This window comes from Rousettus aegyptiacus, unplaced genomic scaffold (genome assembly GCF_014176215.1).
Source record: "Rousettus aegyptiacus isolate mRouAeg1 unplaced genomic scaffold, mRouAeg1.p scaffold_m13_p_12, whole genome shotgun sequence".
In the NCBI taxonomy this organism is placed as follows: Eukaryota; Metazoa; Chordata; class Mammalia; order Chiroptera; family Pteropodidae; genus Rousettus; species Rousettus aegyptiacus.
Window position 1 is genome coordinate 32686250 of NW_023416287.1, and position 24853 is coordinate 32711102.

A 24853-nucleotide genomic window follows, 5' to 3' on the forward strand; every position below is an offset into this window, starting at 1 on the left:
ACTCTGTTGAATTGAGGTAACTTAGCAGGCAAGCTAATTTTAAAATCACACACACATACCATATAATGGTAGGAAGGCTTTCAGAAGTATTATTTGCTGTTCATAAACCCATATTATACAAATTACAACATTTTTTTTAATGGCGCTAGGTTTATACTACCTCACTCCTCCTGCTCCTCCTCCTCAGCATTTCTTGTACGAATCAGATCGGACTTCCCCATGTTTCTGAGCTCTTAGGCTCATCTTATTATTCACTTATTTCTTTCAGCACACCCTCGAGGTAGCTCGACGATGAATTTGGAATTATCACATATTAACTCATGGCGAATATACTAGTGTATTGTCTAAAAAATCTGTGGTCAGGACCTACACTAGTCTAACAATGAGATTACAGATTACCTTCAACAGTAACTAAACTCTCTGAGGAGCTCTAAACTGAATCTCTATCATAAATAGCAAGGAAAGAGTTTTTGCCTTTATTGATAGGGAGTAGCTAAAATATACTAAAATGGTAGTTTGTGCTTCAGTCTTCATATATTAGCTCCTTTAATATTGAAAACAATGCTACGAACTATGTATTAATATATGACCCCTATTTCACAGATAAGGCAGCTGAGGCTTTGAGAAATTAAGGCACCTGGCTAAGATTACACATTAAGAACATGGTAGAGCCAGTTTTAGAACCCAGGCAGTCCAGGTCCAGACCCATACTGTGTCTCTTTTATCTTACCATATTGCCTTTCCTTTTATGGTATCATTTATTCATTTATCTTCTTCCCGCCTCCCCAAAATATTTCGTGAGTGCCTGTTCTTTACCAAATGCTGTCCTGAGTACTGATGATATGTAGATGAAATGGACACTACTTTTGCCTTCAAGAAATTCAAAAACCAACAGGAACTAGACTCAGAACAGTTTATGAAACTATAATGTAGTAAAGGAATGTGACAGAAGTGCTATGGAAATTGGAAATTAAGTTCTCCTCACCCACCTTGAGGTACAACTGTCATGGAATTATATATGGAATATATGCTGGCTAAGTAGACTCTAAAAGGTTAAAGAGAAAGGTAGAATGAAAAGAGAAAATGACAAGTGGAAGGAACAGCTTGAACAAAGGCACAGAAGCAAGAAACAAAGATGGTTGTGTATAGGGAGCTATAAACAGTTTGGTTTTATTATACTGTAAATGTGAGACAAAAGAAGACATGGCAGAATTAGCAAGGGGCTGTGAAACACACCACATTAAAGAATCAGCAGTCTCTACATTAGGATGCGTGTAATGATACATAAGAATATAATATTAAGATTTATATTTATTTTTTATGTATTTTGGTTTCAATTTTTGATAAAGCTTATATTACATATATGTATATATTATATACATAATAGTACTTGTAATATATATATATTATAAATACAATATACCTGTTTTATATACATATATACAATAACACTGGTATATAATTTGCATGAGAGTTACATGCTAAGTGCTTTTACTGATAGGGTTTTAAGTTCAATAAAAGTTTTGAAGTCACTGATGTAAGTATTGAAGAGACAATAGAAAATTTTAACTGGGGACTCTCTTGGCACTTGCATATATTTATAGATTGTTCTTGGATAACTGTGAAGGATGATAGCAGAGGTATAAGGCTCAGGTAGGAAGGTGCATTGAGGAGATAGTGGCCACCAAGAAATTAATGAAGAAATGAGCTATGGCTTCAGGAATAAAAAAGAAGAAATGGATTAAAATGATTTTAGGTGGTTGATTTAATAAGGTTTGGTGATGGATTGGTCATAGTATTTGACAGGCACCATATCTCTCTATAGGAGTTCCAGCAACAAGCCCCTCGTTATTGCTTGAATGTGTCTAGCACAGATTTCACAGCACTTTGGGCTTCCTCCATCTGTTCCTGAAATGTTTTCCCTCACCCTCATCGTTGCCTGGCTGGACTCCTCATTTCCTTCTCATCTCTATGCCAACATATTATTGTGAAAACCTCCCTAACCATTCTATATAATAGTTTCTCATACTTCCTATCAACCTCATAGTTTGTCTGTATTCCCTATCGCCTTTGATTATCATGATAGCTTTAATATCTAACAAACTCTAGAATCATTTCTTTGTTCATTTTGTTATAGGATTGTATCAGAAACTTTGTCATGTATTTTCATTGCTATCTTCTTTATGCAAAGGTGCTTGACACATATAGAATATATTCAGCAAATGCTGACTTAATGAAGGAATAACTAGATAAATGAATGAATGGTTGAATGAATGATTGAATGAATGAATGAGTGAGTGAGTGGAAAAGTGACTCTTCTTAAACTTAATTCCTCGACAAGCCCATTGAAGGGATAACATTGTTCCACTGGGAGATAAGGGGGGTGGGGTGGAGAATGTCCTAAAGGGATTAGAAACTTATTTAAATGTATCCTATTAAAAGTATTTATAAAATAGTCCATAAAGAGAAAACCTAATTTAAGTGGCTTATGTAACAGAGATAATTTATTGACTCAAGTAACTGGATAGTTCAGAGGTAGAACAACTTAGGAATAGTTTGATTTAGGGTTCAAGAATGTGTCTAGGGCTACTTCCGTTTCTTACTCTCTGCTCTAAGAGTTTGGCTTACCTCAGGGTATCAAATGGCAGCAGCTCTTCCAAGCCTCACAGAGTAAAATCTCATCACCAAGGAGAGAGAACATCTACTTCTCAGATCCCAGTTAAAGTCCTCAGTTATGCCATGACTGTCCACTCTTGAACCAACTACAGAAGTCATTGGGATGGTATGTACTAATTGGATTAGGCCTGGGACTCCTCAACCAATCTCTGTGTTAAGAGAGAGAGGATTACTTGACTGACTTAGACAAATTAGGACCTATTATTTGGACCTATTATTTGAGCTGAAGATGGAGTCAGAAAAAGTTTGGTTTCATGGTTGCTACCAAGTAAGAATGGGGTAGAATAGATATTGGGAGAGGAAGCCACAATGTCCCCAATAGCTTGGAAGTAAATCCAACTGTATATTATTACAAAGTTGTTTAAGAATATCTGTTCCTTTTTAAGAACACCTTCCATAATGCATCTAAAGATGTTACATAAATTTGAGCAATGGGTTTGTTTCTAAAATTGTTAAGCATATTTTATAATCCTTAATTATGGTACAGTAGTACCACCTTATCCACTTTCTGCAGTTTCAATTACCAATTATCAATTGAGATCCAAAAATATTAACTGAAAAATGCCAGAAATAAATAAGACATAAGTTTTAAATTGCATAGTGTTCTGAGAAGCATGACGACATATCACTCTGTCTCCCCACATCCCCTCTGAGATGTGAATCATCCCTTTATCCAGTATATCCCCCCAGTTTTAGTCACTTCGTAGCCATCTTGGTTATCAGGTCAATTGTCATGATATTCCAGTGTTTGTGTTCATGTAACCCATATACAGTCACGCACTGCCTAACGGTGGGGATGTGTTCTGAGCAATACTTCGTTTGGTGATTTTGTCATTGTGAGAACATCTTAGAGTGTATTTACAAAAACCTAGATGGTACACGATACTACTGCAATTGTACACGCTATGCTTTTATAAGATTGGCGATGCAGTAGATTCCACAAACAACACATAAGTAATTGTAGCATAAGTCCTGCCAGTTAGCTTTTTAAATTGTTTTATTTTTTGGTAACCGAAGTGCCTGAGTTAAGCCTTGACTGCTTAGGCATCTACTTCAAACAGATATCCACTTCAAAGCTGGCTATCTCAATACAAACATTGCTAGCCACAGGATTAAGTAAAGAGCCAGACCTCTTTCTCCAACTGAAGCTCCTTTGTTTTAGAGATCTTGGTTGACTTTTATAACCGATCATCTGGATTACTTGGTTTTGTTCTCTTCCTGTGCTTTAAATTCCACTCTTATGTTTTAAATTTACCAATAAAGAGCAAGCCCATGAAACTCTAGGCCCCTACCCTGGACCCCAACAAAAGCAGAAACCCAGACCTGCGTGTGCTTGCTCACATGTACACTGGCACTTGCTTTCTGTCTGTCTGTCTCCCTCTCTCCCCACCTGGCCCCACCACTCTCCTTCTGTGTCTTCCCTATGTGTGGCCTGGCATCCCATGTATATTCTGGCTCCAGGTCCTATAAGTAATAAACTCTTTTATTCTTCTAAGTTCCCTAAAGGTTATTGCTGAATGATGTTTTGGAATCCTAATAAGAACCACAAAGGTTGGTCCAGTTGTAACATTGGTTTGGGAAGGGGAGATGTCTGTGGGAAGGTCATGGGAGACCAGGTGAGTGTCCCCCAGGCATTTATGGCTGATAGCAGTACTGTGAATAAACAACACAACATTAATGTGGTACTATGAAGGCTATGATTTACTAAGTGATAGGAATTTTTCAGCTCCATTATAATCTTATGGGAACACTGTATATACGGTCTGTCTTTGATTGAAAAGTCGTTATGCAGCCCATGACTCTAGCAGTCTAATGCTGCATTACAATGTCTGTGACATTTACATCACTTCATCTCATCATATAAGCATTGCATCATCGTCCATCATCACAAGAAGAAGGGTGAGTACAGTGCAATAAGAGACCACATTCATATAACTGATATTATAGTATGTTATATAATTGTTCTATTTTATTATTAGTGTTTGTTCTTAATCTTTTACTGTGCCTAATTTATAAATTGAACTTTATCATAGGTAAATATGTTTGGAAAGAAATGTAGTATATACAAAATTTGGTGTTATCTGTGATTTCAGGCATTCATTGGTATCCCCTGTGGATAAGGGAGGGCTACTATATGTATATGTTTTCCGTCTCCATTACATGCTATGAAACACACATGATTATTTAAGAATGATGATTCACTGTTAAATATAGATAACAAAAATTAATATTGTAAAGCAATAACTTACCTTAAAATTGTTTTCTCTGCTTACTCGATGTGACCATTAGTAAACAAAGGGAAATTAGTATTTACATTCTGAGGAAAGACTTACTGCTTCTGGTTTGTGCAAAGAAATTAAGCAGGGAATGTGTGGAAGATCAGTGATGCTGGAAAAATGATCCAATCAGTTCTGGAAAAAATGATCATAAGAAAGCTGAACACCAACTTTTCTTTCCTTTTGATAAAGGACAATGCTTAGCAATTGTATCAATAGTTCTGTGGAATAGGATGCTCTTCTCTGCTTTGAAAAAGAAATTTTTATGCTGTTTTCCAATATCTGATTTCTCTATTTTCTCCTTAACTACCTCCTCTTTCTTTGGCATTTCTCTCTCACTTTTAATGCCTCCTCAATTGTATTTTCACTTGGAAAACACTCATAGCCAACCAGTCAATCCAATGTGCTTCTGATTTGGGCAAATCTTTGCTTTAGTTTAGCCTGAAAATGACCATCTTTGTCTCAGTTACAGCATTTATGAATACATACTTTATTTTTTTCCAGTCACTTTTTATAAATAACATCAAAATTAAATTGCACACTTGTTTTCTAAACACCATTTAGCAGTTAAAGTCAATGATACTGCTGGTTAGCAAGCTGGGCTGACATTTAATAGCACAAAAGAGTTTTATTTTTTGTTTGTTTGTTATTCAGTGAATTTAAATGTTATCTAGCATGGAAAAGATGTTAAATCAGAGGAAACAAGGTATAACATGAAATCCAAGGACTCTTTGTGCTCACTGTCTAACATCTCTGTCTTCCAAAGGCTCTCTTCTGTTGACCACATGGGTACCATCGGTATAATCTGACAACAATCCTCTCATCTTTACAGAACTGGTGCATCCTAGCCTTTTTACTTGCTTTTGGAACACTCTTTCCTTAGAGGTCTCTTGTTTATTACTTTTTGAAACTGAAGTGAATGAAAGTTATTTTTGGTGGGAGCATATTTTTAAGAATTTCATGACACTCTAAGAATCTGAAAATAGTCAGTCCCATGTTTTGTTTCTGAGGCCATGTTTGGGGAATACCAACTTCTGAGGCAAACAATATATCTATGCAGCTGGCCCCAAATGCAGTCACCATGCCAAATCCACCCATGCGATGGTTGATTCTTTTGCCAACGAGTTCAGAAACACAAATCCAATTTAATTCTGGCTCAGAAAAGCAATAGTGTTTAAATTGGATTTCTGTGGAGTTTGTTCTTATTAGGCTCAGCATGAAAACTGCTTTATAGACATTTATTATTTAATTATTTCTAACAAAGGATCTTATAGACCCAACATCTATAATTAATTAGGAATGAAAGCAGAAAGGGGTCTTAATGCTAGCCAACATGTGCTTTATGACCCAGAACTTCTAGGGGTTTGGGAAAAGTTTGCTTTATTAAATTCAGCTTTGTGGTTGTTTGCTTTTAATTTAGGCTCTCAGATGTTTCTGCCCATCATACCTGCATCATACACAAAATTTAACATGGTCCATAGGATGGAAAGAGGTGGCACCTGGCAGGTGCTTCACCAGTGATCTTTTTCATCATGTCATCTCCTCTTCAAGGCTTTTTCCAAGGACCTTCACTTCAGGTTCTTCCTGGACATGTGCTCATTTTCATGTGCCCCATGCTCTACAGTGATTGATTCATCCCACTTGTCTTGATCTTTAATATTTTATTTTCTATTGGAGCATTGATGAAGTTATCTGATAAATGGTTTTGCAAATGAGTTACTTGATATTGGGTTGCTTGATTATCTTTCCGTAAGTTCTTTGCATTGTAGTAGGAAGTTTCCAGAAACAGCTTTAAAATAGTGGCTTTAATGGTGGGAATGGCAGCTCCATTGAGGCTAATGGGAAGAAAGTAGGAGACAGACTCATGGTATTGCCATGAGAGGTCTATTTCTTGTGCTTGGCTCAGAAAGTTGCTAACAGAATTTGATAGGCATCATAACAAGAAATTATATCTGATTTTTAGACAGAAACAAGCACTTATCATTGGTCACATGCCTCATGATGATTTACAAAAGTCTTTTTCTTACTGTCTCTTTCAGTAGACACTTTATAGCCACATAAGATAATCCTCACAAACTTTAATAAATCTCAAATTTAAGAGTTCGAAAATGTAAGTGCTTGTGCTGACTTATCCTGGTTTATATTTTCAATGATAGGCATGTGTTTTGCATGCATGTATTTATATAATAATTACTTTTTTTTTATCTTTCACTAAGATTCTATCATTTTTTCATAAGAGAACAAGAATGTTTTCTACAGTCAGAGATATAGAAAGGATCAAAAAGAGTTAAGAATGTGTGGTGAGAAGTGATCGCTGGGTGAATGACTAGGTTCACTTGCTAGCTGGGTGACTTCTACATAAGTCTCACACTGAGCATGGTTTATACTTTGTCATTTGCAAAATTTTGCCCTACTTAATCAAGGACTTTTGGATTAATAATCAAGATGGAAACCTATAGATACTAAATGTTCCAGGTATCAATTTTATTGATCTTGAGTTTTGTGATTTTCCAGCTCTTCTTAACTATGTCACCTTGAGTTCTTTGCCTGCTCTTACTTCCCCAGTTTCCTCATTCATTAAATTGGTACATTGTGGGATAAAAATACTATCTTCCATAGGATTGTCATGAGGATTAAATATATGAATATAAGTACACAGACTAATACTTTACAGATAGTATATTATTACTGTTATAACACTAAAGCTACAATTAATATCACTATCATAATTACTGTGTTATTGTTATTTGGCCTGATAATTGTATCATCTCCTCTAGTACAATAGTAGGACAAAAAAAATTCAAGTTGGAAAGGCCTAAAAGACACGTTGAAAAAGACGAAAGTAGAAGAAGTCTTAATTTCCAGTTCCAGCTCTAGACCCCAAACACTGCTCAAATCCTAAACTACTAGGTAGATTTGGCCAAAAAGATCAGCACCCTCTTTATTTGTGTACAATAATTGCTATGTCTTTTATTGAATAAATAGTTTTCAGTCATTTACTCTATTCATGACACTGTGGATGACAGAGAGGTGAGAAACAGATTGTTTCTATTACCAGGGAGAAAGAAGAAAAATATATAGACATGTAACTACGGTCAAATATGCTATATCCGCAAATACAGGCAAAATTAGTTTTCATACAGTAGATGAATATTTTGGCTATATGTAGGATCAGTAGAACATCAGTTACTCGGTCTGAATGTGAAGCAATTCGATTTAGTTAGGATAATCATTGTTACTGAATTCCACTGTTCCACCATCTGGTTGGCTCATAAATCTGGTCATTGTCTCCATAAATCAGTCTAAACTTGCTCTAGGCTGCCAGTTAGAGCTTCAGCCATGATAGGACATCAGCATTCTCTCCTTTAGGGGCCTATGACTGTTGATGGTCAGATCTTTGCAAGGACTATAAAAGGATTCCACATCCTTGAATTATTTCTCACTACCCACCAGTAAGTACACTGGGTCATTAAGGTGTAAATACAGGAACTACTGAGAAATAAACTGTCTTTATAGCATTGACTCCAAATCCCTATCCTGTGCCCTTTCTGGAGAACTGGGAAGCCCTGTGATCCTCAGCTTTTCTCTGGTATCTGACAATTAGGGGCTGGAGTTGAGGCCAGCTATTTCCTAGACTCCATTCTTGATGTTCCCACTCTAAAAAGCAAGCAAGAAAACATGGAAAAGAGAAGATAACCTATCTTCCTCAGAATAGGGGAGAGTTAGGATAAACATCCCACTTCAGGTCTCGTTCCCTGGTTATGTTGTACTTTTCAAGGTTGACAGGGTGGAAACTCTCCCAAACAGCAGGTTGCTCTGTCCCCATCTTATGCGGCCATCTACAAAGGGAATACTAGAATTGATAGCAATTACAAAATCACACTGCATGCAGAATCTCAATGAAAGCAACAAGAAAGAACCAGAAAAGTCAAAAGCAGGGAGATTATCAGATAAGTTTCTTCTCCTGGTAGAAGATTCACCCTTGACACAATGACCTCTTTCTCAAGAATGGAATAAATATGTGGACACCATGAACTCCCCCTAGAGCTCAAAATGTTTCACTATCAATTACTCTTTACACTGTTCACTTGACTAGTGAGCCCAAGGATCAGAGGATATGGGAGTTCAGAATTCTTTGCACAAAATTATATGCCATAGTATATATCTCTTCCCTCTTCTCCCAGCAACTCTCTATTTTTTTTCTACACAACATTTGAACTAATTCAAAGAACCACCTTGAAAATAATTGAGTTGGGGGTGGGGAGGTGGTTAACTCTATCGTCTAAACTGGCCCAAAGTTGTCAGGGCCAGAATGAAGATGACTCCTTTGGCATCTGTTTGATATTAAACAAGGAAAGAAAAGGCAGTTACACATCTGTCTCTTGCCCTTTGGCAGCAGATCACAAATGTCATAACTTGTGAGGGTGCCAATTAGTACCACTTGTAGCCGAACTAACTTGCCTCAGAAAGAAAATTCCAACCAACTCTTACTTTGTCCCTGTGAGATGTGACCCATCCTTCACTGCATGTAGAGTACCTAATTTTGAAAGCTTCACCGTTGATAACGGAATATGATAATTCCTCAACTAGAGGGATTAAAGTGGAGGCTGCCCAGGGTGTAAAGTCACTGTGCTCCTACATGCACTGCACTAAGCTTCAACTTAGGTAGCAGTTAATAGAAATACTATGAGGTCAGTTGTAAAGAAGTAATTTTAAGCACTTGAAGGATATGTAACTTCAAACAGTGTGTGTATATATGTGTGTTGTACATGTGTGTATTGTACATATGTGTATATTGTGTGCATGTGTGTGTATTGTGTATATCGTTTTGTGTGTTTGTATGTCAAGGAGAATGGATAATGGTTTTAATACTTAGATGTAAAACAAGACAACCCTAATCATTATAGAAAGTTAACTGATATGCACACATATACATTTTTCAATATATAGGTATTTAGAAATTACATGTTATAGTTTAGTGTCCCACTTCTACATTCTTCTCTCCTTTCTCTTTTGATTTACAGATTGAATATGTGTACATTTGGCAAGAGAGAGACAGCTGGAAGTAATAGGGCTGGGCTTTGTTTGAAAAACTGAATTTTCACAAGTGGTTTGGGGTTTAGGTGTGGGGAGCAGAAAATCCTGGGCTTCAAAATAACTTTTGAAAAGTTGTTCCCCTGACATAAAGATTTGAAAGAAGTTATTCATAGACTTTCTTGCACTTTTTAAAAGTTGTGTAAAATTATACCACCTACCACAAAAGAAAAAAAATATATGTAGAAAAGTCACATCAACATTTCTTAGGATTATATATTTTTTAATGTCACAGCTTTCTATTATTATTTCATTTGTCAAAGAAAACATATGCTGGAAACTTTCAAGAACACCCCCCCCCAAAACACACACACACACACACACAACACACACACACACACACACACGCACGCACGCACACACACACACCTCTCTCCCCTGCCCTCCTTTGCAAAAAGTGTGTAGATTGGATTTGTAGTGTTTGCTCCTGAATATGGCACATATCTTTTGCAAGTAAAACAGAGTGAGCAGCTCAGAAAAGAAAAGATAATTCATTTCTTCATCTTCTGCTCTTTTAAAACTCCTCTTTGAAAAAGATTAAATCTTTACCATCATTTAATTTTAAACTGGGAATGTTAGCAAGTTACCTTTACAGGCACCATCGACAACCATTTTCAAGTAATAGTAATACTGTAATTAACCTAACTCTCCTGTTGTTTTTATTTTATACACACAAGTCTTTCTAACACAAGGTGTGGGGTAATTTTGATGTGGTGGTGGTAGAAAGTCACGATGCATAATCATTATGGGGTCCCAGTAGTGAGGCATACCATTGTGACCTGTTCCTTAATTTTAACTGAGTAGCTTGTCAGAAGCAGACTTCTCCTTTTGATAACAAGGCTAAGAGTCAGGTTGTGTGAGTTCCAGAGTCTTGAATTGCTGCAGCTATGCCCTGCACTCTTTAAGCAGGAAATACAAACATGTACTAGCTATAAAATGTGTGAGAACAAGACTAAGGACAGCTATCTTTTTGCATCACTCAAGTATGACATCCAAAGGAGACCTGTATCTTATTATTAATCTTGTCCATGAAGCCAGTGTTTGTATATTGCTTTTCAAGGGCCTAATGGCTGAGCCCTATCTCTGAATATTGGATAAGGGAACAATTGGAATCATTTGTGGCAAACCCCAGAGCTGACGCTGCAGGCCCCTTTTATATGTATCCAATAAGGAAAAGGTTTAGTGTAAATGAAGATCAGCTGGCTAGAGGTCCCCAGCCAAGGCTCTGTGCCAGAGCTAAATAAAGGGAGTATGAGGGAGTTTTTTGGGCCTGACTATAGACCAAATGCAACACAGCCCTATAGCATGCAGTTGTCCCCAAATGGCTAACTCATCTGCACAAGGATTTATAAAATATAAATTATTTAATTAATATAATGGCTCTGATCCTGCCCCTGATAATGGATCTTTATACCAAGTTTCAGCACACGATGAGATATAAAGAGATTAAACAAACAAACAAAAAAGGATAATTTATTATAATCTTGCTATTTTTCGAAAAGTAAGTGTATGGTAAAATAAAGATTTTCAATTGAATTTATGAAACTTTGCCTCTTCAACTTTTTGTTTCATTCAATGGTCATGGAAGGAATATAGGAAGGACTAAAGGGAGAAAGGAAGGAAAGAATAATTGCAGTCAGGTAAGACTAAAAAAGAAACAACAGGAAGAAGAAGAGCAGGAAGAAAAGATGAATGAATATGTTGTTTGAATGACTACAGGGAAAATTTTGAAATTAGTGTTAAGTAAAATCAACTATGGCCAGTAAATAAACCCATTTTTTCTGTATTAGACTATGCCCAAATAACCTGGCAAATGAGATTTTAAAAAATAAATCACAACAATATTATTTATTATTTCTTCTATTCTTTTGATTCTTTTATTTTTCTTGCTTTTTCTTGCTGTGTTAGAGCATGTCGCTTACTATAGCCATGGTATAGAGAAATCTAATTCAGCTGTGTATTGCTGGGGGTGAATGAAAGCAGTTCCAAGGACCTGTGACTGGTTTTCATAAAACTGTCTTTCCTTAAATCAATACCAGTTCAGATTTGTTAGTTTTCAGACATTCTTAATAAAACAAAACAAAAAGTTACTTTTTTTTATTCTTAAAAATATACTTAAACTCTAATGGTTAAAAAGATATTGTGCTTAACGATTAAGTAGGTTACAGAAACATCGCTTTATGAACCCAACAGCTTCTTAGGTTGGAACTCAGGCTCTATTTAATAAGTCCTAATAACTGGTTTTGTGATCTTAGGTAGATTAAGGATGATCACTAGATGTTTTTCTTAATCTTTATTTTTTACATTTGCCTAAAGGAGCTAATCCTGGCTATCTCAATATTAATAATTAAATAATAATCATCATTAATAGTTAAAAACAAGTTTAAAATAATGTTTGAAATTGCTTTTTAAAAATAAAAGTGCAGGGAAAACAAAAACAGTTTTTACTCAAGTATTTTCATTTTTAATCTATGAAACTCATCAAATTCTAAAAAAATTCAATGCTTGGCCATCTCAATCTCTCATGGAAGCATAAAGCTTACTATGTGATTATGCTTATGGATTGTTGGAGGAAACTAGTTAGATATTTTCACATAACTTCCATAAATGTCTTACTGCTTGTCTTGTACACAGTTGATTCTTATATGTTTTGGTTTGTATTATTGCTATTAGATATTGCTGGACGTGAGCTGGAATCACTCACTGGGCAAGAAAAGAGGCAAAGTGGGTCTTAGTGTTCAGGGGGCCTCTCTCTGTGTGGTCCAGTCTGGAGGCTTCTCTTCAGAGATCTGTGACTAGGGATGGAGGAGGTGGGAGGTGAGATGGGTCAGGAGGTTCAAAACAATGAAGAGGAGCTCTGATGACCCATAGACCAGCAATCATTTTATCAGCATCTATCTATCAGCTTCTTCAATCACTGACTGCCTGACTGACTAGGCTATGCAATCCACTGTACCCCCTCCACTTGCCCTTGGTGAGCACCCTTTATTTATATTATCTGCTTTCCAAAGAAACATTCTTTTCCATATGGTGTGCACTTTGCACGACTCAGCTCTGCAGGAGTTCTGCTTGACAAACTTTAACATACCTTTCCCAAAGCCCCCACTATAGCTTAGGTAAATACAAAAATTTAATTCTCAATGGCCTAGAAATTAGTCAGGACTTCCTACCCATGAGCCCCAGAGACAAATTGCAGTGGCTTGTCTTCACTGGTAAAGTACTTAGTGAGGACAACCTCCACTACATCTGCCAAACCAGCCAGTCCATGTGCTTACATGGGATGGGTTTTGCTAAAGAAACCCCAGTGATAAAATAGTGCAATTCAGGATTCCTAAGGTTAGCATGTCACTGAAGGACCCACAACAACCCCATCAGGATCATATTGATTCTCCTGGCTAGAATAGACTAGAAAGGTGACCCAAGAATCAAGTATGCTCAACTAGATTATCAAAACACATAGTAAAATATTTACCTCCAATTTTTAACTGTCAAAGATTAAATCCAAACTGATCATAGACACACATTTACTATTAAATCTAAACACTTTTTCAAGAACCAAGTATAGTGAGATATAGTGTGCAATGAATGCCTATACTTGTTTCCTACTGTGCACGATCTTAGAAACCAATTTAAAAATGAAACAATATAAAATGCATTGTTCAGGTCTTCATTTGTAAATATATGACATCTTGGTTATTTCTAGTTATTTTTAAGATAAGCTCTACACATCATATAATTTATTGTCTTTGTGCATGCCTGTCTTCTATAGAAACAAATAAAAAAACTTTCAAGATAGCAAAAGTTTCCTATTGCTCTTCTTGCTCTCAGGATTAGGACAAAAGTCCACATATGGTTTATACCAGAGGTCCTGCAAGGCCCTGCTCCACCTACCTCACCATCCTGTTCTTGGTCCTGTGCCTTCTACCCAAATTCACCTTCTTTTAGTTCTTCAAATGTTCCATGTCCCCACCAACCGGAGGCTTTTTTTTTTCTATATTGTCTTGACTGCATAAAATCCTTTCCTATTCCTCATTTGGATACTTCCTACTTATCCTTCAGATATTAAATCAGGGAGGCCTTCCCTTCTTTCTGACTAAATGAAAGTGCTCCATTAGAGGTTCTCATTGAAACAGTTACCCATTTGCCATAACTCTCATTAGAATTTTAGATTTGCCTTGCTTGACTGATATTTTTATTACTGTCTACCTCACCGTCTAGATTTAAAGTTTCATGCATCTATTTTGACTCTCCATTATATACTCCTAGAGCTTCATGGAGTGCCTGACGTACAGTGAATATTTAGTAAATATATATTAAGCTAATCCCTAATGAAGGGTAGGAGAGAGGGAGGAAAAGAGGAAGGAAGAGAGGCAGGCAGGCAGGAAGGAAAAGTATCAGTGTGATATGATTATTGATTAATTGATTTCAAAGCATAACATCTGTATGGTACAAATATGTTCTTCAGTTTAGTTGGAAAGATGGAAACAAGCTTGAAAAAGTAACCATCAAGATTGTTTTTATTTGACATGCTATTAATTTGAGCAACTCATTTTTCTCCAACGAATTTTCAGTTGAAAAAGTTTGATGATGATATCTATGCACACAAATATTCCCACTGAAGCGCAATGACACCTAGGAAAGCAGTGTAGTTTTGCAGATTTATTTAGCAAAGAGAAAGAAACTCTAAAAGTCCTTCAGAAGCGCGATAGCAGGATTTTGGTGTCAGTAATCATATGCCATATTTCAGGCTTTTAATTTCCTTGAGATGATATTTCTTATGATTTGAAAGCTTCTCTCTTTCCCCTACATCAGATCTTATTTTAACATACTGATTGAGCCTCTTTATCTTACACTTCCTGCTGTGAAAATAGATGCTAAAATGTGTGTAATGTCACATTTACTTTAAGACATCATGGGGTAAAATTGCAGGAACCACAGGCAAGGACTGTGCTGTGTATGTGTGACATTTTTACTCCAACTTCAGACCTCCATTTGCAGTTCAAACCATGCATTCAAGCCCACAAATACTATGTTTAGATTCTATTCTTCATCTTTTTTTTTTTTATTAAAAATGGTAACCCGTTTTTTTTTTTTTTCTTGAGTTTGTGCTGAGACTTTTACAAATGAGTGATCTCTTTTTTGAAACATAGTTTTAATCTAATCATTTCTATTTTGTGCTAACTTTCTTAGCAAATGTTTCTGAGTGTGAGCTGGGAGATTAATAGAATAACACTAAATTCCGCCTTGCCACTTCTGAGACTTTATTTGTAATGATTTAAACAAGTGGTTCTCAGATAGAGTTACTTTTAAGCTCCCCACCCCGGTCCTTCTGGCAATGTTTGGAGAACTTTTTGTCACACTGACTGGAGGGGTGGTGGAAGCGGGCGGGGTGGGGGGGCCACTATTGGGATCTGGTGGGTAGAGAGGCCAGGGATACTGTTAAACACCCTGCAATACACAAGATGACCTTCCACATCAAAGAATCATCTTCCCAAGAATTACAATAGGGTCAAGATTGAGACACTAGCTCAAACATTTAAACCTCAGTTTCCTCCTCTGTGAAATTAGGAGAGTGATGTCATCCGCATAATAGCCATGTTGTAAAGATAAAAAAATCCATTCCGCATTCTTGGTGTAGTCTACAGCTCATGAGTGTTTTAACTATTGTTATGAACACAGTTGAGTTATTAAATCCCTAGTGATTTGACCCTTGTTTGCCTCTCTAATCTTATCTTTTTCAACTTTCTCTTATATTTTCAGTAATACCTTATAATTTTCCCCTCATTATTCTTTTTCATCTGACAAACTTCCTACTCTGTACCCACACTAATGTTAGATGTTGCTATACCTTCCGCCACTAGACTGATCTGGACTAACCAAAAGGACTCATCTAATCCCTGGGTTTACACCGTTTCAGAGCCTGGTTAACACTGACTTGACTGTTATTATTCAGAGCATAATCTCTGCACATGTGTTAATATTATCTTTAGCAAAATTAATATTCCTGGATTCTACCCAGGAATTAGTATCCACCTAGATGTATGAGTGTCTCTGAGCAGGGGGCCTGGGAATATGGATATTTAGCTCTTGAATTCATTTGTTGTCATAGAAAAGCATGAGAGCTATGATAATTGGTGTTGAGTTTCAGAAAGGCTGAGATTAGATCTTGTTTTTCTTTGTATCTTTGGTACTTAGCATAGTGTCTAGTGCATAGTAGCCCCTCAAAAAAATAATGGCACTATTTGAAAAAATAAATGCATAGTAAAACTTTCATCCTACCCTGGTCTCTTGTTCCTTTCTTTTCTTCTCTTTTACCTACTGGCATATCTTATTATTGAAGTCCTCAAATGTTTACATAATAAAAAAATCATTCTTTTCTATTGTTACCCTTTAATATAAGGTTAATAAACACAGATACTTAAAGAAGTTAGACAAAAAAAAAAGTAAAGGAAGAAATAAACTGGGTATAAGAAAATCACTTACTTCACTTACAAAAGAGAAGCAAAACTGAGCTCACATATTCTCTTATTTCTTTTTTCTTTTTTTAATTAAAATTATTGGGATGACATTGGTTAATAAAGTCAAATAAATTTCAAGTGCACAGTTTAACAATATGTCACATATATTGCATTATGTGTTCACCACCCAAAGGTAGGTTTCTTTTCATCACCAAATATTTAACCCCTTGTATCTTTATTTACCAATAAGTGTATCACTCATCAATGTACCAACTGCTAAAACAGGAATAGGGCAATAGCAGTGCATGACACTTTCATGTGAGCTGAAGTTTAATCACAGTGGTGTGTGTAATGATGGCTCCACAGGTATCCTTGTCTCTGAAAGTCTTGGCTGTGTCCCCATTAGACATAACTCTCAGGCTGCAGTGAGGAACAGGTATAAATCAGTTGGTCAATCTCTCTGCATCATAAATCATGAGTGTGATGGCTTGGTAATTTAGATCAGCAGTCAACACTGGGACTAAATTAAAGAAATCACCCTCGGTTTGAGTCCACAGCTAGATTGAACAGTTGTGACTTTCCAATAAATATGACCAAGAGTTCTGGGAAGTTCAAGCAAGTCTCACTTTGTTGAAGGAAAAAAAAAAAAGAGCAAAGGAAGAATTGTAACTTTGGGGAAGAACTGAGCAACAGAGAGGGTTAGATGAAATGATCAAAACCAAGAGCAAGTGCAACCTACAGAGTGAGCAGAGTGGATACTCTCTCTTTAATGGGACTTGGTTTAAGTAGCTTAAAGAAATATATTTTGTAGTAAGTAATTGAGGCCCCCAAATCGAGGTGAGTACATTGAGTTCAGTCAATGTATGAATCAGCTATTGTTGCATAACACTCCCCTAGACATCACAGACTTAAAACCACAATCACTTATTCTCACTCATGTGTCTGGGGATTGCCCGGGGTTGGCAATCTAGGCAGGTCTTGCCTCCACGGCACTGTCTTAACCTGTGTGTCCAGCTGGGCTTGGCACGTCTCTGTGAATTGTTCTCAGTACTGCTCTTCATGTGCTTATTCTGGCACCTCAGGCTGAGGAGCAACAGCTAAGTAGGATAAACTCTTTTCCATTAAGATGGCAGAAGTGTAAGATACATGCACAATTACACATTTTTAGCTTCTGCTTGCATCATATCTGCTATCATCTCAATGGTCACAACAAATCACATGGCCAAACCTAAAGCCAGCACGTGGGAAGTACACTTTACTTTTAGTGGGATGAACTACAGAGCCACAAGGCAGAAACTGATCACACAGAAGGGAAGAATAATTAGTGACAATAATTCAGTCTACTACAGGCTGTTTCTAAGTATGATATGGTGTCCACAGATGATTGTATGATTTCTGTGAACGTGGCATTATAGAGTTGAACTGAATAATAAAAAAAGGAATAGACTTTCTCCTTATCATAATTCAAAGACTTTAAAGATAATTAGAAAAGGATATAATTGCATTTGCTGTCCTAGTGCTGTCTGTTTTGCCTCTAAATGATTGGTGAGTATTTGAGCTAATGTTCAATTCAATCAAGCTTCATCAAGAGTTTGTGCAAGTTTGTACGCCAGTTGTGAGGTTTCTTCTAAAGGAATTATTTCTCAAACTATCTTAATATGCTTTGAGAAACTCAAAATTAATTGTATGGGTAATGATGTACATGAGACTGGTGCCTTGATTGAAATAGGGTATACTCCTATTCTCAAAGAGTAGCTTGATAATAAGGGGATACAACTTGCCTCTTGTAATTAAACTATGTTCATATAAAATTGCTATACAGTCTCTGATAACCAACAGGATCATGTTTGCAATTTTGAGTGAATTTTGCAAGGGGATCTGGAGAAGTAGGGCTATAATATGATAGCCACAATAAAAACTGAAATCAGGTAGTTGGGTTGCACTCAATCTTCAAGTGATCAGCAAAGAGTAAGAATTTGGCAATGTTTCTCCAACCCTACATAAACCTAGCAGAAAGTATTCTTCAGTCTATAGAGAGGGGGAAAAAAAGCTATGCAATGGAGATGGCCCACCAAACCATAGTTCCAGTTTGAAGTATATTATTTCCTTGTCCTGTTTTCATGCGTATTAGGCAGTCCTCTGATTTCTGGTTTGCTCCGCCCAGGGGTTTAAATTCTGAAAATATGGTAGCCATGGTTATTCTGACCAGAGATTTCTATGATTATGAATAAAACATGTGCCATTCTTGTTTATGGATATGAGAATCATTTTATAAGCATCCTCACTGCTGGGTATTCTGACAAAATGGAAGTCTATAATCAGACCCCAGCCTGCAATGGCCCCCTTGGAAGTCATGCCATCTGGTGAAGCTCTCCCTCTTCAGTGAACTGGCCTCCCTATTCTTCATCTCTATTTTGTTTCTCTTGAAGATATACTTAATAGTTCATACTATAAAGATGATAGTAAAAGAGTGGTAGTTAAATTTAGAAAGTGTAAAGATATATGGAAAAGTAAATGAATAGCCTTATAAGTAACAAAGTATTTAATTATATTTAAACTGAGGTTTTTATCTGTATGTATCTGATTTCTTAATACTTTTATAAAATTGATTTATATCCCATTGCATTAATGGACCGGAAGTTTTAGAACATACAGAGCAGCTTACATCCCAGAAAGGCAAATAATTTGAAATTGAGTGTTAGACACCCCTTATTAAAGAAAAAGGAAATCTCCTGACCCTCAGGCAACTTCAGAGAGGAAGAGAAAAGAGCTAAATAAATAATTAATTAATTAGCCCCTTTCATCTCTAATTCAGAGGGATCCAACCCTCCTCCTTTATCTCTACTTTATTCTTCTACAGTCTTCTCTAGTGTCTCTCTTATTTATACATAATTATTCATCAGAATACTTTTGTAAACAAATATTCATTTCTTCCCCGTGGAGAAACTCTGGTGCCAGATATTAAGAAAATTATTTGACCCTGGTAAGATTTATGTATTACTTTTCTAACTCTATTATTGTTTTCAGTTTATTTTGAACACTGGATTTTTATTGTTTTTATCACTATGTGTCAAAAATAAATGTGTTGCTTTCCAAATCAGTGGGATGTAATCTGTACATAAATTTCAATTAAACTTAACAAATATTTGCTATATGTTAGTTATGAGCAGGGCACTGGTGCTAAACAATGGAGCTAGGACAAACCTAGACCTAGCCCTTGGCATCAAGAAGGTCACAATCTAGTGGAGGACAAGCACACAACTGCAACACAGAGTGACAAGAGCATGATAGGGGAAGACCCTTCTATATTGTTGAAGAGACCCACTCACCCTTACATTTGTATCATTTCTCATGGAGGAAGGTACTTTCCTCCCAATTTATTTATTATAAAAATTGTCAAACATTAAGAAAAGTTTAAGGAATAGTGTGATAAATGTATATGTCTTCTATCTAGATTCAACAATTGGAATTTTGTCTATTTGCTCTCCTTCTTTCTTCATTCATCTGTGCACATATCCATCCACCTGTCCATCTGTCTGTTCATTTGTTCATCCCTCCATCCATATTCTGTCTGTCTCTCTTTGTCTGTCTATCATTCATATGAAAGCAAATTGGAGAAATCATGATGATTTATCAAAAAACTTTAGCATACATCTTCAAAGAAAAATAATGTTGTGCTACACAGCCATAATATCATTATGGCTGAAAATGAACAAATATTTTGTATCCTCTAATACCCAGTCATATTCAAATTTCCTTAATCGAGCCTCAAACCTTTTACGAATTTTCATTGTTGTTCTTTGAACCATCATCCAATCAAGGTGTGAATACTGCATTTATTTTTCGTGTTAGTTTAGTTTCTTTTAATGTAGGACAGTAAATTCTGATAACACTCTGGATTTGTTGTGATTGTTTCCTTAAAGTAATGTGCTCTTCTATAAACTCTTTTTCTTGTAAACTGGAAGTTACATCTTGAAGCTTGATTAGATTCAGATTAAACATTTTTGGCTAGAAAATGTTTTAGGTGGTTCTGTGTATTTTGTTAATATTAGGAGGTTCTTAATATTTTTAGTGGTGTTGTTTGATCACTTAGCTATGGTGGTGGCCACCAGATTGTCTCTATAATAAAGATACACACACACACACACACACACACACACACACACACTTTTCTTTCTTCAATTAGTGAATAATCTGTGGAGTAACACTTGAAAATTATTGCATCACTGTTTATCCAAATCTAAAGCTTATATTATCCATTCATGAATCTTGTCTGAATAACTACATGGAGTCAGCAAAATAGTGATTTAACAATTCTATCATTCTTTTTGCATTTGTTTATAAATAACTTTTCTGTAAATAACCTTCATTATTTATGTGCTTTTTGAAAGAAGGTGTATTTGATTAGAGCGCGACCTAGAAAGGGCAAATATCTAGCCTTATGTAAACATCAAAAGCTTAAGAACATGAAACAACTTCAGAGAAGCCATAGAAATTTAGAGCTAGAAGGAACTTAAAATAGTGTATATCCAATATGTACTTTAATTTTTTTAAATATATATTTTTCAATTATAGTTGATATACAGTATTATGTTACTTTCAAGTGTACACAGTGATTAGGCATTTTATACAACTTACAAAGTAATCACCTCGATAAATCTAGTATCCATCTGACACATACATAATTATTACAGTATTAGTGACTATATTCTTTACACTATATTTTACATTTCCATTACTATTTTGTAACTACCATTTGTACTCTTAATTGTATTCCCTTTTTCAATAACCCCCCTAACTCCCCTCCCATCTGGTAACCCTCAAAATGTTCTCTGTAAGTATGATTTGTTTCTGTTTTGTTTGCTTGTTTATTTTGGTCTTTAGATTCCAGATGTAAGTGAAATCATATGGCATTTGTCTTTCTCTGTCTGACTTACTCAGCACAATACCCTCTAGGTCCATCTATGTTTTTTCAGATGGCAAGATTTCATTCTTTTTTTTTTTTGGCTGAGTAATATTCCATTGTATATAGGTACCATCTCTTCTTTATCCATTCATCCACTGATGGACACCCAGGTTTCCTCCATAGCTTGGCTATTGTAAAGAATGTTACAATGAACATGTGATTTACACATCCCTTCAAAGTAGCGTTTTGGGTTTGTTTGGTTAAATATCCTGAAGTGGGATTACTGCATTCTTCTTTGTCTCTTGTTATAGTCTTTGTTTTATAGATTATTTTGTCTAGTATAAATATTGATACCCCAACTTTTTATTGTTTGTTTTCATTTTTTCCATCTCTTTTAGTCTGTGTGTTTTTTATCTGAAGTGAGTCTTTTATAGGCAGAACATGTAAAGATTCTGTTTTCTTATCTATTCAGCCACACTGTCTTTTGATTGAAGCATTTAATCCCTTTATGCCTAAAATAATTGTTGATAGATATATAGTTATTGCCATTTTATCATTCATATTTCTGATCCTGATCTTCTTCTTCTTCTCTTCTTCTTCTTCTTCTTTCTTCTTCTTCTCTTCTTCTTCTTTCTTTCTTCTTCTTCTTCTTTCTTCCTCTTCTTCTTCTTCTTCTTCTCCTCTCTCCTTCCTCCTCCTCCTCCCCTCCTCCTCCTCCTCCTCCTCCTCCTCCTCCTCCCCTCCTCCTCCCTCTCCTCCTCCTCCCTCCTCCTCCTCCTCCTCTCCTCCTCTCTCCTCCTCCTCCTCCTCCTCCTCCTCCTCCTCCTCCTCCTCCTCCTCCTCCTTCTTCTTCTTCCTAAAATAGTCCCTCCACCATTTCCTGTAATACTGATTTTGTGTTGATAAACTCCTTTAGCTTTTCTTGGTCTGGGAAGCCTTTGGCCTTTGATTCTAAACAAAAGCTTTTCTTGGTAGGGTAATCATAGTTCTAGGTCCTTGCTTTTCATCTCTTTGAATATTATTGTATGCCAACCCCTTCTGACCTGCAAAGTTTCTGTTGAGAAATTAGCTGAGAGTCACATGGGTGCTCCCTTGTAGGTAATTCACTGCTTTTCTCTTGCAGCTTTTAAGATTCTCTCTTTGTCTTTGACCTCTGGCATTCTTGTTATAATGTGTATTGGTGTGGGCCTCTTTGGGTTCATCTTGTTTAGACCTCACTTTGTTTCCTGGACTTGTGTGTCTATTTTCTTTACTAGATTAGGGAAGTTTTCTATTATTATTTCTTTAAATAGGTTTTCAATTCCTTGCTCTCTCTCTTCTCCTTCTTGTACCCCTATGATGCAAATGTCGGTGTTGTCCCAGAGGCTCTTAAACTGTCCTCATTATTTTAGATTCTTTTTCTTCTATCTGTTTTTTTAATTGGGTATTTTCTGCTACCTTATCTTCCAAACTGTTCATTCTATTGTTTGCTTCATCTAATCTTATGTGGATTTCCTCTAATGTATTCTTTATTTCAGGTATTTCGGTCTTCATTTCTGACTTTTTTTAAAAAATGTTTTCTATCTCTATTTTTATGTTTTCTATATCTTTGTTGAAGTTCTCACCAAGATCACTGAGCATCCTTATAACCAGTGTTTTGAACTCTGTATCTGATAGATTGCTTGTCCCCATTTTGTTTAGTTCATTTTTCTGGAGCTTTGTTGTGTTCTTTCACTTGGGACATGTTAATTTGTCTCCCCATTTTAGCCGCCTATTTGTGTTTGTTTCTGTGTATTAAGTAGAACTGCTTTGTCTCCAGTTTTAGTAGAGTGGCCTTATATTATATAGCCTATGGAGCCTACTAGCACAGTCTCCCTGGTCACCTGAGCCAGGTGCTCCAGGTTTGTCCCTTGTATGGATTGTGTGTGTCCTCCTGTTGTAGTTCAGCATGGGTTGCTGTTTATGTGTCAATGGGAATGATTGATTCTCAGGCTGATTGTGAGGACTGTCTTTGACTATAGTGGAGGAGTTGTTATGCAAGGGCTGACCCTATGGATCTTGATTCACTTTAGTAGGGCTCTGGTGCCTGCCCTATCTGCCCTTTGGGTATGTAGTTTGTGAAAGTGGTTGGGTAGAGCTCTGGTGAGGTCTGAAGTTGGCTACTGGGTGTATTAGTCCTGGGGCCTCTTGGCAGTTGTATGCCAATTTCAACTGCCTCCTATGTCTTGTCCAGGGCTACTTGGTATTATCTACAAAGTTATCTGCAGATGGTTGCCAGTAGTACTAGGCTTAGAGGTGTCTGGGAGAGGTTAAGCTGCAAACCAAGTCTGGCTGCCATTAGTGTCAACCCTACGGCTGCTTAGTAAGAAGTTCAGGGTATAGCAAAGCCAGATGGTGCTTTTTGGAGGTTTGTGAACCTTTGAGAAATTTTAAGAAGGTACACTGTGTGAACCAAGATAGGCCATTGTATAGAAAAGCCACAGGAATTGGCTTGGTCGAGCCTGCAATTTGGGTATGTCAGGGGCATCAGGGACTCACCAGGGCAGGACAAACAATGTTAGCTAGATCAATGGAGTCTCAGATATGGTTACCACCTACGTCTGGAGGTTTGGTTGTGGGAGAGCTCAACAAAGGGACAATGGCTTCTTCCAGCACTCCCGTCTAGGAGAAAGTTGACCCTCCGATCCTTGCCCCGAAGCCAGACAATTCAGTTCCTCCGATCTTTTAAGTTGCTGCCCCAGCTCTGGAGCTCAGAGCAAATGAGTTCATCAGTGAGTAAGTCTGTGCCCGAACCCTTTAAAAGGAATTCTTGGAATTCCAGCTGTCCTCTATCTCACTCAGCCACATTTTCTGCTGGTTTTCATAGCCAGGAGTTATAGAGACTCTGTCTCTAGCCCTGGAGCTCTGGGATGGAGAGCCTCATGTTGGGCTGAGACTCCTCGCTTCTCAGTGGGGAACTCTATATCCGAGATATCCCACCCTGATTTTTAATCCCCATACATGGATGTGGGAATAACCTCTTACATATCTGCACTCCTCATATCAATCTTAATATGGCTTCTCCCATATATTCTTAGTTATAGAATTTCTATTCAGCTAGACTTCAGGTGATTCACAATTATGGTTGTTTTGTAGTTCAGTTGTAATTTGGTATGGTTGTGGGAAAAGGCAAACACAGTATTTACCTACTCTACCTCCTTGACTGGAACTCTTCCAATCTTTCTTTGAACAGACGAGAAGAGTGAGGTCCAACTATGTTGTTTATTTTGATTTCATAACTAATGAATTTGCTGTAACTGAGATCTTTGAATAAAGGGAAAACATTGTACATGGGTGGAAATGAGGACAAAGTACTCATGTACAATTACTGATAATATTGTCTGCTGAATTATAATTTTGTAAGATAATAGAAGGTTACATATTTTACCTTTGGTAGATATTATTTTGTACATGCAAATAGGAGG

The 24853-nt window shown here is 36.6% G+C and overlaps 1 protein-coding gene across 3 annotated transcripts in view; it reads left to right on the plus strand.

The window, feature by feature from the left end:
- The window catches only part of MACROD2 (mono-ADP ribosylhydrolase 2), a 1752897-nt gene that overhangs the window by 1416643 nt on the left and 311401 nt on the right, over positions 1 to 24853 (plus strand). The window lies entirely within an intron of this gene.